Below are 13,771 nucleotides of genomic sequence, written 5' to 3' on the forward strand. Positions count from 1 at the left end.
TCTATCCAAGCCATATACAGCTAAAACAAAGGAAGTCATTTTTGTGCAGTGTGTTTCAAAAGAGCATTCAATTCATCATGTTTTCTGTTATTTTAACCGCATACTATTATATTTCCTTATACATTTTAATTTAAAACAATTCTCGTAAAGTATACACAACACAATGCCTTGTGTATACACAACACAATACTCTAAAGCAGGCATGAGCAAACCTTGGCCCTCCAGGTATTTTGGGCTTCAATTCCCATAATTCCTAACACCATGTGCCATCTAATCTTGAACAATAAGCACTGTCAGCCCTGTTTAGTATTTAGACAGGAGCCCACCAGTGACTCATGGGTGCAGTGGGCTATATTTCAGAAGAAGGGATGAGAAAAACCACCTTACAGTATACCTTGCCTAAGAAAACCCTACGAAATTATTGGGGTCACCATAAGTTAACAGGATACTTGGAGGTACATACATACAATGCACAAACAAAACACCTTTATTTTTAGCTAAATGTAATAAGAACTCTACCACTAATGATTTTGTGTCTCACAAAATACAGAAAAATGTTTTCACCCCTACTTCCCCATGATTGAACTCTTTCAGGATTTGAAATTAACTGTTAAGTTTTATTGGAGAAATTAACACTAACCTTATTTTTAAAAGCCCACTGTGCTTTCCTATTGGAAAATGGCCACTATATACCAACAAATATTCAACAAGAATAGTAAATAATTAAATCATAACCATTCCATAAGTGTGTGTGTGTGTGTGTGTGTGTGTGTGTGTGTGTATTAGGCTTGATCGATCCATGAAAAATTTGATTCTAAACTCGTTTCAAAACTAGAGGGGGCAGTTTTTCGTTTTTGTTGCTAATAACGAATTTGGCCCCCAAAATTTTTCGAAATTAACGAAAATTTGTTATTTTCGAAATTAATTCGTTAATGGCGGACGCGCATGCGCGGTGGCCCAAAAACAGCCCGAAGGGGGGGGGGACTTAGGGGGCTCTCCCGCCCTCATTTTTTGAGTGATCTTCTTCAAACTTGGTACAGTGGTAGAACACATTTAACACTGATAGTTCACCAAAATGTGGAACGTTTCCCTTATCCTCTGATTTTTGGCAAATTTTCATAGCTTTTATAATAAACCATTTTTTAATAATTGCAGAAATCTGTTCCTGGTTTGAAAGTCTTATTTCCTGTTTCATTGGGTTGTCTTTACTGTGAAAATCATTGTTCTACTTCAGAAACTTTGTTTTTGTGGCTGAAACTTTGTTAAATTGGTGGACCAAACCATAATATGTTCCATCCATGTCGCTTGCACAAAGTTCAGGCAGTGTCATAGATTTTGCCATGTTTCTATGACAGAACCAATTAGGAAATGACATTTATCACCCAGGAACAGAAATCGTAGTACACCATCAAATCATTCCTGACAGATGGCTATCAGCCTCTGAATAAGGAAATTAGTTCCTGGTTTGAAAGTGCTATTTCCTGTTCCATTGGCTTTTCTGGGCTGAGAGTGTGTGACTTGCCCAAGTGGGTGGCAGAGTGGGGAATCATGACACAATTGGAGTCCAAAATTCAAACCTCTTCCTCCCTCCTTCTCTCTAAACTTCTCATACCTTCCAAGAATTCACATACTGTATGAAAGTTTGGTCAAGATGGTCAGAGGAGGGCAACTAAAATGATCTAGGGTCTGGAGAACAAGCCCTATAAGGAGTGGCTTGAAGAACTGGGCATGTTTAGCCTGCAGAAAAGAAGGCTGAGAGGAGACATGATGTATAATATGTGAGGGGAAGTCATAGAGAGGAGGGAGCAAGCTTGTTTTCTGCTGCCCTGCAGACTAGGACACTGAACAATGGCTTTAAACTACAGGAAAGGAGATTTCACCTGAACATTAGGAAGAACTTCCTCACTGTGAGCTGTTCACCTGTGGAACTCTCTGCCCTGGACTGTGGTGGAGGCTCCTTCTTTGGAGGCTTTTAAGCAGAGGCTGGATGGCCATCTGTTGGGGGTGCTTTGAATGCGATTTCCTGCTTCTTGGCAGAATAGGGTTGGACTGGATGGCCCAAGAGGTCTCTTCCAACTCTACTGTTCAATGACTCTCTGATTCTAAGCGAGGACAAAAGGGGGTGGAGAATGTTAAGAGGAGAGAGGGCCTGGAACACCTGGGAATTGTAGTTTTAAAGCGGGCATAATACTATTGGAGAAACGTTTGCTTCAGCCCAATGCTTTTATAAATGGTCAATATTCAGAGGCTTCCTTCTCCTGCATTTTGAAAGCTATTATGATGAAATTTGCCAGAATGGAAGCAAAAATTAAGTACTCTTTGCCTATCAAGTTTCATAGTGTTTGACCCATCCACTGATTTTTGGGGATTTCTGAAGCAACATTTTTTTAAAATGTTAGCAGATCGATAGCCACGCCTCCCTGTCCTTCTTCCTTCCACTTTGATTGGCTTGCTAAGGCTTCTGGGAAATGGAGTTTTTTCTCTCGTTATGGCGAATTGCTTCATTAATGGTCAATATTCAGAGGCTTCGTTCTCCTGCATTATGAAAGCTATTATGATGAAATTTGCCAGAATGGAAGCAAAAATTAAGTACTCTTTGCCTATCAAGTTTCATAATGTTTGACCCATCCACTGATTTTTGGGGATTTTTGAAGCAAAATTTTTTTTAAAATGCTAGCAGATCGATGTCCCATGCCTCTCCCTCCCTCCCTCTTCCGCTCTGATTGACTGAGAGGCATGCCAACATGGCTTCTCCTCTACAGCTTCATCCGAAGACATCAGAAACAAACGAAAAAAGGTACTTTTATTATTCAAATTCGTAATATTTGTAAGGGCAGTGAGCAGATGGTTCAATATTAATTCAAAATTGCTTACGAAACGAATTTTTAACGAATTTAACGAAATAACGAAAAATTTGCTCAAGCCTAGTGTGTATGTATATGTGTGTGTGTGTGTGTGTGTGTGTGTGTGTATATATATATATATATAAATAATGTGAAATATATAACACTAACTTATACAATAAAACCATAACATGAACTATAAAATAAGTCAGCAAAGTAAAATACATCAGACTAAGGTGTTCAAAATTAAATAAAAATGTCTGGGAAAAGAAGCATGCTTTAATATGGTGCCAAAACAAAGCCAGACACTGGCTGAAGCTTTAAAATTATCTTCAGGGAGAGCCAGAGTATGATACATTGCAAAAGTCCATCCAGGATATTACTAGATACTTAACTCCAGTTCAGATAATGTTCCTCCCAATGGCTTCATAGAGGTGTTGAAAAGCATGGAAGAGCAAAAGTCTCCTTGTGGGATCACATACTTCAATTGCCAAGGAGAGCCCTCTGCACACCAATTCCCCGCCTTCTAGAAATGTCTGCAGGTAGGGATGGAGGTACTGCTCAAGATCATGAAGGATACCTCCATGCAGAAATTGAAGAGGAACCAGTGCTGCCTGGAGCCGTGTCTGCGCCAGTTGGTCTCCTGCCTGGAGTCTGTCGTGGTAGGAAGTGGGTTGCTCCCTCTAAACTGGTCCCACGTGATTATCGTGGCTAGCTAGTAACTATATTCCTCGACCTTTCCTGCATTGGTCACACTTCTCCTGGTTACTTGACATTACCTCAGGGCTCTTTCATCCCAAATTGACCTCAACGATTCTGTAGCACTTGATGTTTTGAGTTTACAACCTATGATGTGCACTTTGCTAATCTACTATTACAACCCCATTGTTTTTAACTTCTATGTTTTTAATAAGTGTGTTTTTATTCTTTTTAGTTAATGTGCAAATATCACAATTGGTGCATGTTATTGTTTATTGATGTATTGTATATTGTTATTGTTTTGTATTTGATATTTCTGTGAGCCACCCCGAGTCCCCTCCGGGGGAGATGGTGGCGGGATACAAATAAATTTATTTTTATATTTTTATTATTATTATTATTATTATTATTATTATTATTATTACTGTACCACAGTATCCCTACACACAACGGAAGTCAATTACAAATATTCACCACTGCCCTCTACAGGCGAGGATAGGCTCCGCGTACAGCTCAATAGCCTCTGGATTCAATCCAGAGAAATTTTCTTTTGAGTCCGAGCGTGAAGAACTAAACATGTGTGCCCGTCAGCAATCTGAATGCTGCTGTTTTCCTAGGTGGCTTCAGATGTGTTGAACTATATTATTATTGGGCTTAAATGGCTTGGCAGGCTGCCTGCTACCAGGATGGCAATTGCTTGAAAGCCATTTGTCACACAGCTTGCTCTGTCCTCATTTCACTTTTCTCAAGGCAGAACAAAGCCTTTCGAAGGTAGCTGTAGAATAACAAGGGATTGCATGTGGGGGGGGGGGGCAAAACCAGTGTACCTTAGCCCCTGCACTAATCTCCCTTCCCCCTCACAAGAGAATGAACTCCTCTCTTCAAGGATGCCGTACACATTGCAAACCCCAGATAGGAAAATTGGTTCTGACAGTTCTAAGCCTATTTAGGGAAACAGAAGGTAATTAATTCTGTTTGGGGGCTTAGTTTTTGGTTTTTTGCATCTGTGTGGAAAACATCTCACCCTTCCTAAGGGGCTCATTCTGCTTCCTTTCCAACCAACTCCTAGAACACAAAGCCAGCGGGGGATTCATTAATATTAGGCCATCAATTGACATGCACAGTAATGAACTCAGCATGAAAACCTTCTCCCAGCTAAAAATAATAATGATTCCATGTCTCCCTTTCTGCCCACAAGGATAGTTCCCCAAGACTCTGCAGTTAATCCCAGGTCTTTTTCTTGCAGAGAACACAATACCATGGTCTATTACCATAGATTTGTTTTCCCATTGCACTTCAGAATGAAATTAACCCCTTACAATACATTAATAAGGCAAAAACTAGCATCCACATCAACTGCACTGGACCCTCAAGGAAAATGCATGTATCTGTGGTCTTCATTGTATCCTTTTTTCCTGGTGAATTTCAGTCAAGATCTGTCACACTCTGTTTCATTTAGTTCTCTGATCTTCTGGGTGGATTATGCAGATATTACTATAACCATCTGGTGCATGATATTTCAAGCAAGCAGAACTCCAAGAGATAAATAACAGACTTTGGGGCTTTCTGGGTCAAGGGGCAGATGTCATTTGCAGGGATCACACAGGGTTGCAAAGTCACAGATACTCTGAAATAAACTGGCTTTCAAATTATGTTCTCAGGAACACTTGGAAACTTACCAAGATTCAACACAGAGTCTGGAAAAGTACTAGGAAAGGGTTAGTAAGACTCTTGCCATTAAGAAAATATAGTCAAGAAATTAACCTCAAGGGGTTTCATGATATGTACATGGAGGAGGACGATCTAGGGAAAAAATAAACTTATTTCTCCACACTTGTTTGGAAAGATATAAAATAATAGAATCATAGAGTTGGAAGAGAGCTCATGGGCCATCCTGTCCAACCCCCTGCCAAGAAGCAGGAAAATAGCATTCAAAGCACCCCCAACAGATGGCCATCCAGCCTCAGTTTAAAAGCCTCCACCACACTCTAGGGCAGAGAGTTCCACTGCTGAACAGCTCTCACAGTTAGGAAGTTCTTCCTAATGTTCAGCTAGAATGTCCTTTCCTATAGTGTGAAGCCATTTTTCCGTATCCTAGGCACCAGAGCAGCAGAAAACAAGCCTGCTCCCTTCTCCCTATGACTTCCCCTCACATATTTATACATGGCTTTCATATCTCCTTTCAGCCTTCTCTTCTGCAGGCTAAACATGCCCAGCTCTTTAAGCCACTCCTCATAGGGCTTGTTCTCCAGATCCTTGATCATTTTAGTCACCCTCCTCTGGACACATTCCAGATACAGAAAAAATAAGGTGCATTTTTTCAGAGAAATTCTATTTGTTAATAGAATAGACTTTCCTATTTTCAAAAACACAGGGCTCTAAACTGCCAATTGTCACAGAAGCAGGATTTTCAAGCTAAGCCATCCTGATGTTATTAAAAAAACTCTGAATCTTAAGGTTAGCAAAAGAGAAGATAGTTCCCTGGTCCATCATTTATATTTTAAGAAATCTGATTGGTAAACACCAAAGACATGAAATCCCCTAGACATTATTGGTTTAAAATCAAGGGCTTTGGTCAGTGAAAGTAGTCCTATTTCCAAAGAGTGAGACCACTGAGTTATGAAGACACATTTGTATGAACGAGGAAATCGACCTAGCAATATCTGCAATGAAGAAGTGAAAGAGAAAATGCAGACATTTCAGAGAAGCCATTTACTCATTCAGGGACTTAGATGTTGATGGACAAGATGGTAAAGTTACTGGAAGCTGGTGACTTTAATGTCACTCAAGCAGGTTTGCATTCGTATTTGAGTTGAGCTATCCATAGTGCTGAAACCTATTCCCAAAATACGTTTAGTATCTTGGTTGTCTCTTCTAAACCTTAGTCTAAAAACCAGAGTAGATCCACCACCCGAATAACACAGGAGCCACCAGCCTCCACTAGACAGGATATTTTCACTTTCTGAAAATAAAAAATGGGACAAAAAAGGAGTAAACCCCTCAAAGGAGTAAACCCCTCAATGTCTATGAGAGGAATGGGGTTCAAAACATGTCTTTGGCAATGAGTAACCATGTGGCCACTAAACACTCAACAGTTACAAATCAATCTGCAAAAATAACTAAATAATTATCAAAAACTAACATTAAGAACTCACCCTGCCCACTTTTGCTTATATTAGCCATTTGTCAGAAAGGGGGAGGAGGAAGCTATTCTTTTCAGTTTGTCAAAAGTTCTATAGCTGGTCACCTGGACATCATATTCTACTCACAACAGACTATCACACAAGCACCTCTTTTAGGGAATGTGTGTGATATTTTTAGAGTGAGAGAATGAAAAACACTTTCTCAGTTAAGGGCTATGAAGATTGTATTCAAATTCATTCAACCAACACACTGTACTCCCTCTCTGATGCTGACACTGCAGCCACTACTAGAATTTCAGAAATAGGTTAGATAAGCCACATGTGGTGAACTGTAAAATGTTTCTTGGCATTTAACACCTCCATAACAAAAGAGTTCACTGAGTGATAAGCTCAGAATAATGGACTGGCACTGATTTCCTCAATCCAAACGCTGTATTAGTATGGTTGTATTCATTTAGTGGACTGTTAGAACTGTGATCCACAAAGCAGTTAGTTGACTGTAAGGATATTTATATCCCCAGCCTGACTAAACACATTGCAAGCCTCACTGCAATTGGCATTTCTTTCAAGTAAAGGCTTTAAGGACTGGGGCCTTAAAATGCATAATGAAGCCAAATCAGCTTATATCCCTGCTTAACTGGTTTGTGTATTAGGCCATGTAAGCTTGCTAAGAATCTCTAATAATAGAAGATATGAATTAGAGCTGTTTGCTGCTATTATTGTTGTTGTTGCTGCTGCTGCTACTGCCGGAAACAGAGAACTAGACTGGTTTCTGTCGGTATGCAGGAAGGAATGGGGGACTTGGGGAAGGTTTCTTCAGAGGTAGGATTTGAACCTCTAATGACATTGATTACTGTATGTCTAGGCTGCTAGTCTCGAAATTGAAAATAAGACCCAACTGAGAGCAAGCCAAGATATTGATTTGTTCGGCCAACAGGGTAAGTACACAAAGCACACAAGTTTTCTACCTGTCTTCTTGAAGCTTGGCACAAGGCTCTCATGACAAGAAGAGGAACAGAACTAAAATCATCCAACATCAGGATCAGGCAGCTATCAACTGAAGCTTAGAAAACCTCTTAGTCCCCAATGCAAATCAATTCCCTGAAGTTTAAGAGTTCCTGTTGATCTAAGCAGCAATGAGAGCGATTAGCAAACTTGACTTTTGAAAAATAATCAAAATGTCAGGAACTGCACTTTCCCAAAAAAAATCAAAGCACAAAATTAGATGAGGTACCTGTACTCATCGCTCTATCCCCAAAACATTGCTCTACGTGCTCGCTCTCTCTCTCTCTCTCTCTCTCTCTCTATATATATATATATATTATAATAGCACACAGTTGTCCACTGAGCAAAGCAATCTGGAGTTGACAGCACTAACAATCAATTATGCTCTTCGTTGTGCCTGATTCTGAAGGTTCAAAGAAAAGATTGTATATTTAAAAACCCCCAACAGATAGTACTAAAAGCTGCTCCAAAGCATGATGCAGTGACCCATTTTGGCAAAAAGCAAAAGCACATAACCAGGTTTACAGTAGAGGATACAGTCCACCTCCATCATAAGCTGAAACTTAATTTTTGCAAACTGATAACTGCACAGACCGTCTTTTATTAACTAAAGGCAGAATGGATGCATCACCAGACTCATCCAAGCACCCAAACGCTCAGTGCTACATATGACTGCCCCTTTGCAGGGGAAAGCACCCAATTCGATTCCCCTCTGTTTTCTGACAGACACTAAGCTAAGGGAGCCCTTCTGATCAAGATCACACAATCCATGCTCACAGTGTATTGATAGCCACATAGCACCTAAAGCAGGCCTCACAGCGTACCCTATGTCTACAAGATCGGTGAGGAATGGTGTTTACTCCTAGGTAAGCACACAGAGGACAGCAGCTGTAATGTTGCAGTGCTGCAGCCCCAATTCTTCCATACGCCGCTGCCGCCGCCACCACCACACACAGAATGGCCAGGGCTTAAGGCTTCTCCCTCCATGGTGTGAATCCTTTTTCTGCACATTGAAAAAATGCTTTCCAGCATTGTCTTGTGCAGGACGTGAGAGACGAACCGGGTTTTCTCCTCTGAGCTATCTAAATGGGCACCCTCACCAACAGGGAGACATGCAATTGGGAGAGAAAGAGGCTGGGCTAAGATTCTGCACCCTCGGTGCTGGGGATGTGCTTCTGTGATGCCAAAGGGACAGGGCGAGGGTGCAGGATCTGTGACTTCCTGATTGTCGGATCCTATCACTGTCAAGGGAGGAACCTACGGAGAGCAGAGCCTCGCTTGGCACATCCCCTGGAGACTTCCCCCTCTGGGCATACATGCCCCCCAGGAGAGATGTTGCACTCCCTTGACAAGCCTCTGGCAAGAGAACTGCCTGCCCAGCCTCAGCAACAAACAACAGCAGCAGCACGTTCTCTGTGGCACCTTCATCCCAGAGGCTCCATGGCTTGCACAGCAGTGGAAGCCATGCCTTGGAGTACACTGAGCCCTGGGCTGGGGTCTCTGAGTTGGGCACACCATGCATCGCTTTTCCCGCCCGACCAATGGCTTGGCAACCTGGCCCTCCTTTGTGGCAGCTGCTGCTGCCCGCTGGCTCTCGCTCGCATCCTCCATGGATGCACCTGTCCAGAGCTGCCCGCCAACCTCCCCCGAGCGCCTTGCGAGAAGGAAAAGAGCTGCGGCTGAGGCTGCTGCTACTCACAGTGGAAGAAGGGCTTCTGGGGGTGAGTCCACGCCATGGTGAGCAAGGCTGGGGGCGCCTTCTTCTCCGTCTTCCTCTTCCTTCCTTCCTCCTCCTCCCTTCCTGCTGCTGCTTCCTCCCGGAGAATGGAAGCGCGCTCCTTCTCCTTGCTCTTCCCTCCTCCCTTCCTTCCTTCCTTCCTTCCTTCCTTGTCAGCTGCTCTCGCTTTCCTCTCTGGCTCTCGGTGCCCCCTCCCTTCCCCAGTTTAGCCGCTCATCTCAGGCTCCTCTCCATTCATCGCCAGGGCAAGGCGAAGGAGAGGAGGAGGAGGAGGAGGCGGCTGGAGATGAAGCTGCGGCGCCTGGCTCCGGCATCCTTCCTTCTTGCCTTCCTCCCGTCCTGCTCGCCTTCCCTCCCTGGGCAGTGGGCATGCTCCCTGCGCTCTCCCAGCCTGAAACGGGGGGGGGGGGGGGGATGATACGGGGGCAGATTTACACGTCACGTGACGACGCCCGAGCTGTCATTTCGCGCAAAGAGTAAAAAGTACGCGGAGAGGCGGCATTAACTCTTTCCGCACCCAAGAAATAGGGGCGGGGGAGGGGGGGGAGAGAGAGAGAGAAGGAAAGATGCTTCGTCAGCGCTGGCAATCTTCCCCCTCCCTTCCTCCCTCTACAGTAGCGGGTGTATCCCTATACCAGGCATGGGCAAACATCGGCCCTCCAGGCGTTTTGGACTTCAACTCCCACAATTCCTAACAGCCGGTAGGGCCGATGTTTGCCCATGCCTGCTCTTATACCGATGTGAACTGCCTTGGCTCAAAGCTATGGGATCCTGGAGTTACAGTTTGACAAGGTCTCTAGCCTTCTTTGCCAAAGAGTACTGGTGCCTCACCAAACTACAACTCCCGTGCTTCCAAAGCATTAAGGTGGTGCCAAACTGCATCCATTCTCCAGTCCTGGTGCACCCTGAGACTCAAGATTATTAGATAGACCTGGGAGGTGGCACTGGGCTGAGATTCTGCACCCTCTCCTTAAGATGCCCCTTTGGCATCCTAGAAGCACATCCCTAGCATCTACAAGCTGTCAAAACCCATCAAAGCAAGAAAAGTGTAGGCAAAGGTAAAGGTTTTCTCCTGACATTAAGTCTAGTCGTGTCCGAAGCTGGAGGTTGGTGCTCATCTCCATTTCTAAGCCAAAGAGCCCACGTTGTCCGTAGACACCTCCAAGGTCATGTGGCTGGCATGACTGCATGGAGAGCAGTTACCTTACTACCCATTGATCTACCCACATTTTCATGCTTTCAAAGTGCTAGGTTGGCAGAAACTAGGGCTAACAGCAGGAGCTCATCCCACTCCTGAATTCAAACCACCAACCTTTTGGTCAGCAAGTTCAGCAGTTCAGCAGTATAATCCGCTGCGCCTCCGGGGGCTCCAAGAAAAGTGTATTGGGTACTTTTGATGCAGCTTTAAGTGTCATGGCTCTGTGCTATGAAATCATGGGAGCAGGCCCGTAGCCAGGATTTTGATTCGGGGGGAGGGGGGGGGCTGAGTTTGAGTGAGAGAAGATCTATGCTAGCAAACCTTTTGTATTGTTATCCCAATACTCCCATGCATATGTGATATATTGAGCATGGTGATCAGATCATGATATGAATAAACATAACAGTTTAAATCATAAATGTAAGGCCTTCTCGCAGACCACCCTGAGAATTTCGGGTGGGTCTGAAGCCCCTCAAGCTCCCCCCCCCCCCCCCCGATACATGCCTGCATGGGAGGATTACCTGGGAAGGAATCCCACTGGAGCATTGCAGCACACCAAAATACCTGGGAGTTACTCTGGACCATGCACTGGCTTACAAGCAGCACTTCTTGACTATCAAGCAAAAAGTGGGTGTTAGAAATAATATCATATGAAAGCTGACTGGTGCAACCTGGGGATCACAACCAGACACAGTGAAGACATCTGCCCTTGCACTCTGCTTCTGAATATGCATGCCCAATATGGAATACATCTCACCATGCTAAAACAGTGGATGTGGCTCTTAATGAAGCATGCTGCATTATCACAGGACGTCTACGCCCTACACAGCTGGACAAATTATATTGTTTAGCCAGTATTGCACCACCTGATATCCGCCGGGAAGTAGCAGCCAGTAATGAAAGGACCAAGGCAGTGACATCTCTGGCCCATCCTCTGTTCGGATATCAGCCAGCATGCCAACACCTTAAATGAAGAAATAGCTTTCTAAGATCTACAGAGATACTCGCAGGAACATCTCAGCAAGCGAGAGTCCAACAGTGACAGGCTAAAACCCAGGCAAACTCTTGGCCATGGCTTCCTTAATTGAGTCAATCCAGTTGTACTGATTTTTCCTTTCTTTGCTGCATTCAGCTTTGTTGTTGTTGTGGGTCTTCAAGTAGTTTCCAACTAAGTCAAACCTATCATGGGGTTTACATGGCAAAATTTTATCAGAGAGGGTTTAGCTTTGCCTTCCTCTGAGGATGAGAGAGTAGGTGACCTGCCAAAGGTCATCTAGTGGGTTTCCATGGCTGAGCAGGGAATCAAGTCTCCAGAGTCCAATGTTCAAATCATGCTTGCTCTCCAATGCCTTCACCTTTGCTGAGAATGATTCCTTCTTCCAAGGAGTTATGTCATCTCACAATATGTCCAAGGTATAATACCCTCTGTTTCATTATTTTGAAAGTCTAAGACCGAGTAGAGTGGTTTGGACAAGACCTCTGGAAGAATAAGATGAAAATTCCCATTCATTTATGAAAACCCATTGGGCAGCCTTAGGCAAATCATACTCTCTCAGCCTAAGAAGACAGCAATGGCAAAACTCTCCTGGCCAACTCTTACAGAGAAAACTTTGTGATAAGTTCATCTCATGGCCATCATGAGTCAAAAACGACTTGGAGGCACAACAACAGAAAGTCCCTTCTTGATTTGTTCATGGACCCATTTATGTGTCTTTCTGGTGGTTCATCTGCCACTACAGTATTAAAAATTGATTTTCTTTTTATCACACTACTGAAACATACTCACATTACGCATATTCATTTTCACCCATAATATATACACATACCTACACATGACACACATTGCTACATCCAAGAATATATACCACCCATGTATGCTGAAATTAAGCTTGCAAAAAAACTTTCCATTGGCTGTGGTGGAAGGCTTTTTCCAAGCTGAATTGAAGCGGATGGATGTGACAGTTTGTTTAGTCCTCAGAAAGCTATTACATTTCTACAGTTCTTGGATCATTTTTATGGTTGTCCATGTAGATGGTTCTTCAGTAGATGAAGTCACTTGTGTTCACATTTATAGTAGATAAATAAAATATAGGGTTACGTTGCATGCTAAATCCTAGAACTGAAATCAAGCTATTCACTTCAATAAAATAACCCCTGATCCCACCAGAAGATAATAATAGAACAGACAACACTGTATTAACTGAAAGCAACCTGCCAAAATCTCAGGAAATGAGCAATGATGAACAATGGGCACTGGAACAGTTGATAGGATGGTACTTCACAGCATAATGATTGTTGCTGTTGTGTGCTTTTAAGTAACTTCCAACCTATGGCCATCCTATCATGGGGGTTTCTTGGCAAGAGTTATTCAGAAGAGTTATTTGCCTTCCTCAGAGGCTGGGAGAGCGTGACCCACCCACAGTCACATTCCAATGGGTTTCAATAGCCGGACGAAGATTCAAATGCTGATCTCCAGAGTTATAGTCTAGCTCTCAAAACACTACACCACACTAGTTTTCAACTTTGCATGTTTACTCAGAAGTAATTCCAATGATGCTTAGTGGGGCCTGCATTCAATTAGACCAGGGGTTCTCAAACCTTTTCAGCTGTGAAGCCAAAAGTTTCTCATTGAGCCCCAATAAATATATATTATATTATATTATATTATATTATATTATATTATATTATATTATATTATGTTATATTATGTTATATTATGTTATATATAATGTGTGTGTGTGTGTGTGTGTGTGTGTATCAGGCATGAACCGGGCCAGTGGCACACAGATGGAGAATGTTTGTGTTAACTAATTCACACAGTGCACAAAAATAATTTCAAAACACATTATTTAAAATGAAGAACAATTTTAACCAATATAAACTTAACAGTATTTCAGTGGAAGACCCCCCAGGGCCATCCAGTCCAAACCCCTTCTGCCATGCAGGGAAAACACAATCAAAACTCCCCAACAGATGGCCATTCATCCTTTGTAGTATTAGTAGCAGCAGCAGCAGCAGTAGTAGTAGTAGTAACATCAGAAACCCCAGACGAGGTGGAACTCCCACGGAGCTCCTGAGCACCACTCATGGAGCCCCAAGGGTTCCCTGGAGCACAGTTTAAGAACCGCTGAGTTAGACTGTGAAT

At 43.1% G+C, this 13,771-nt stretch overlaps 1 protein-coding gene across 15 annotated transcripts in view; it reads right to left on the reverse strand.

The window, feature by feature from the left end:
* plekha6 (pleckstrin homology domain containing A6) overlaps positions 1 to 13,771 on the reverse strand; it is a 260,994-nt gene that overhangs the window by 230,401 nt on the left and 16,822 nt on the right. Inside the window, exon 1 of one of the 15 annotated variants that reach the window (XM_062978529.1) lies at positions 9,390 to 9,827. The exons of the other annotated variants lie outside the window; for them this stretch is intronic. The gene's annotated coding sequence lies outside the window, so the exon portion shown is untranslated. Of the gene's footprint in view, positions 1 to 9,389; positions 9,828 to 13,771 lie in introns of those variants that run through there. 15 annotated transcript variants of the gene reach the window in all.

Source organism: Anolis carolinensis, chromosome 4 (genome assembly GCF_035594765.1).
Source record: "Anolis carolinensis isolate JA03-04 chromosome 4, rAnoCar3.1.pri, whole genome shotgun sequence".
Lineage (NCBI taxonomy): Eukaryota > Metazoa > Chordata > Lepidosauria > Squamata > Dactyloidae > Anolis > Anolis carolinensis.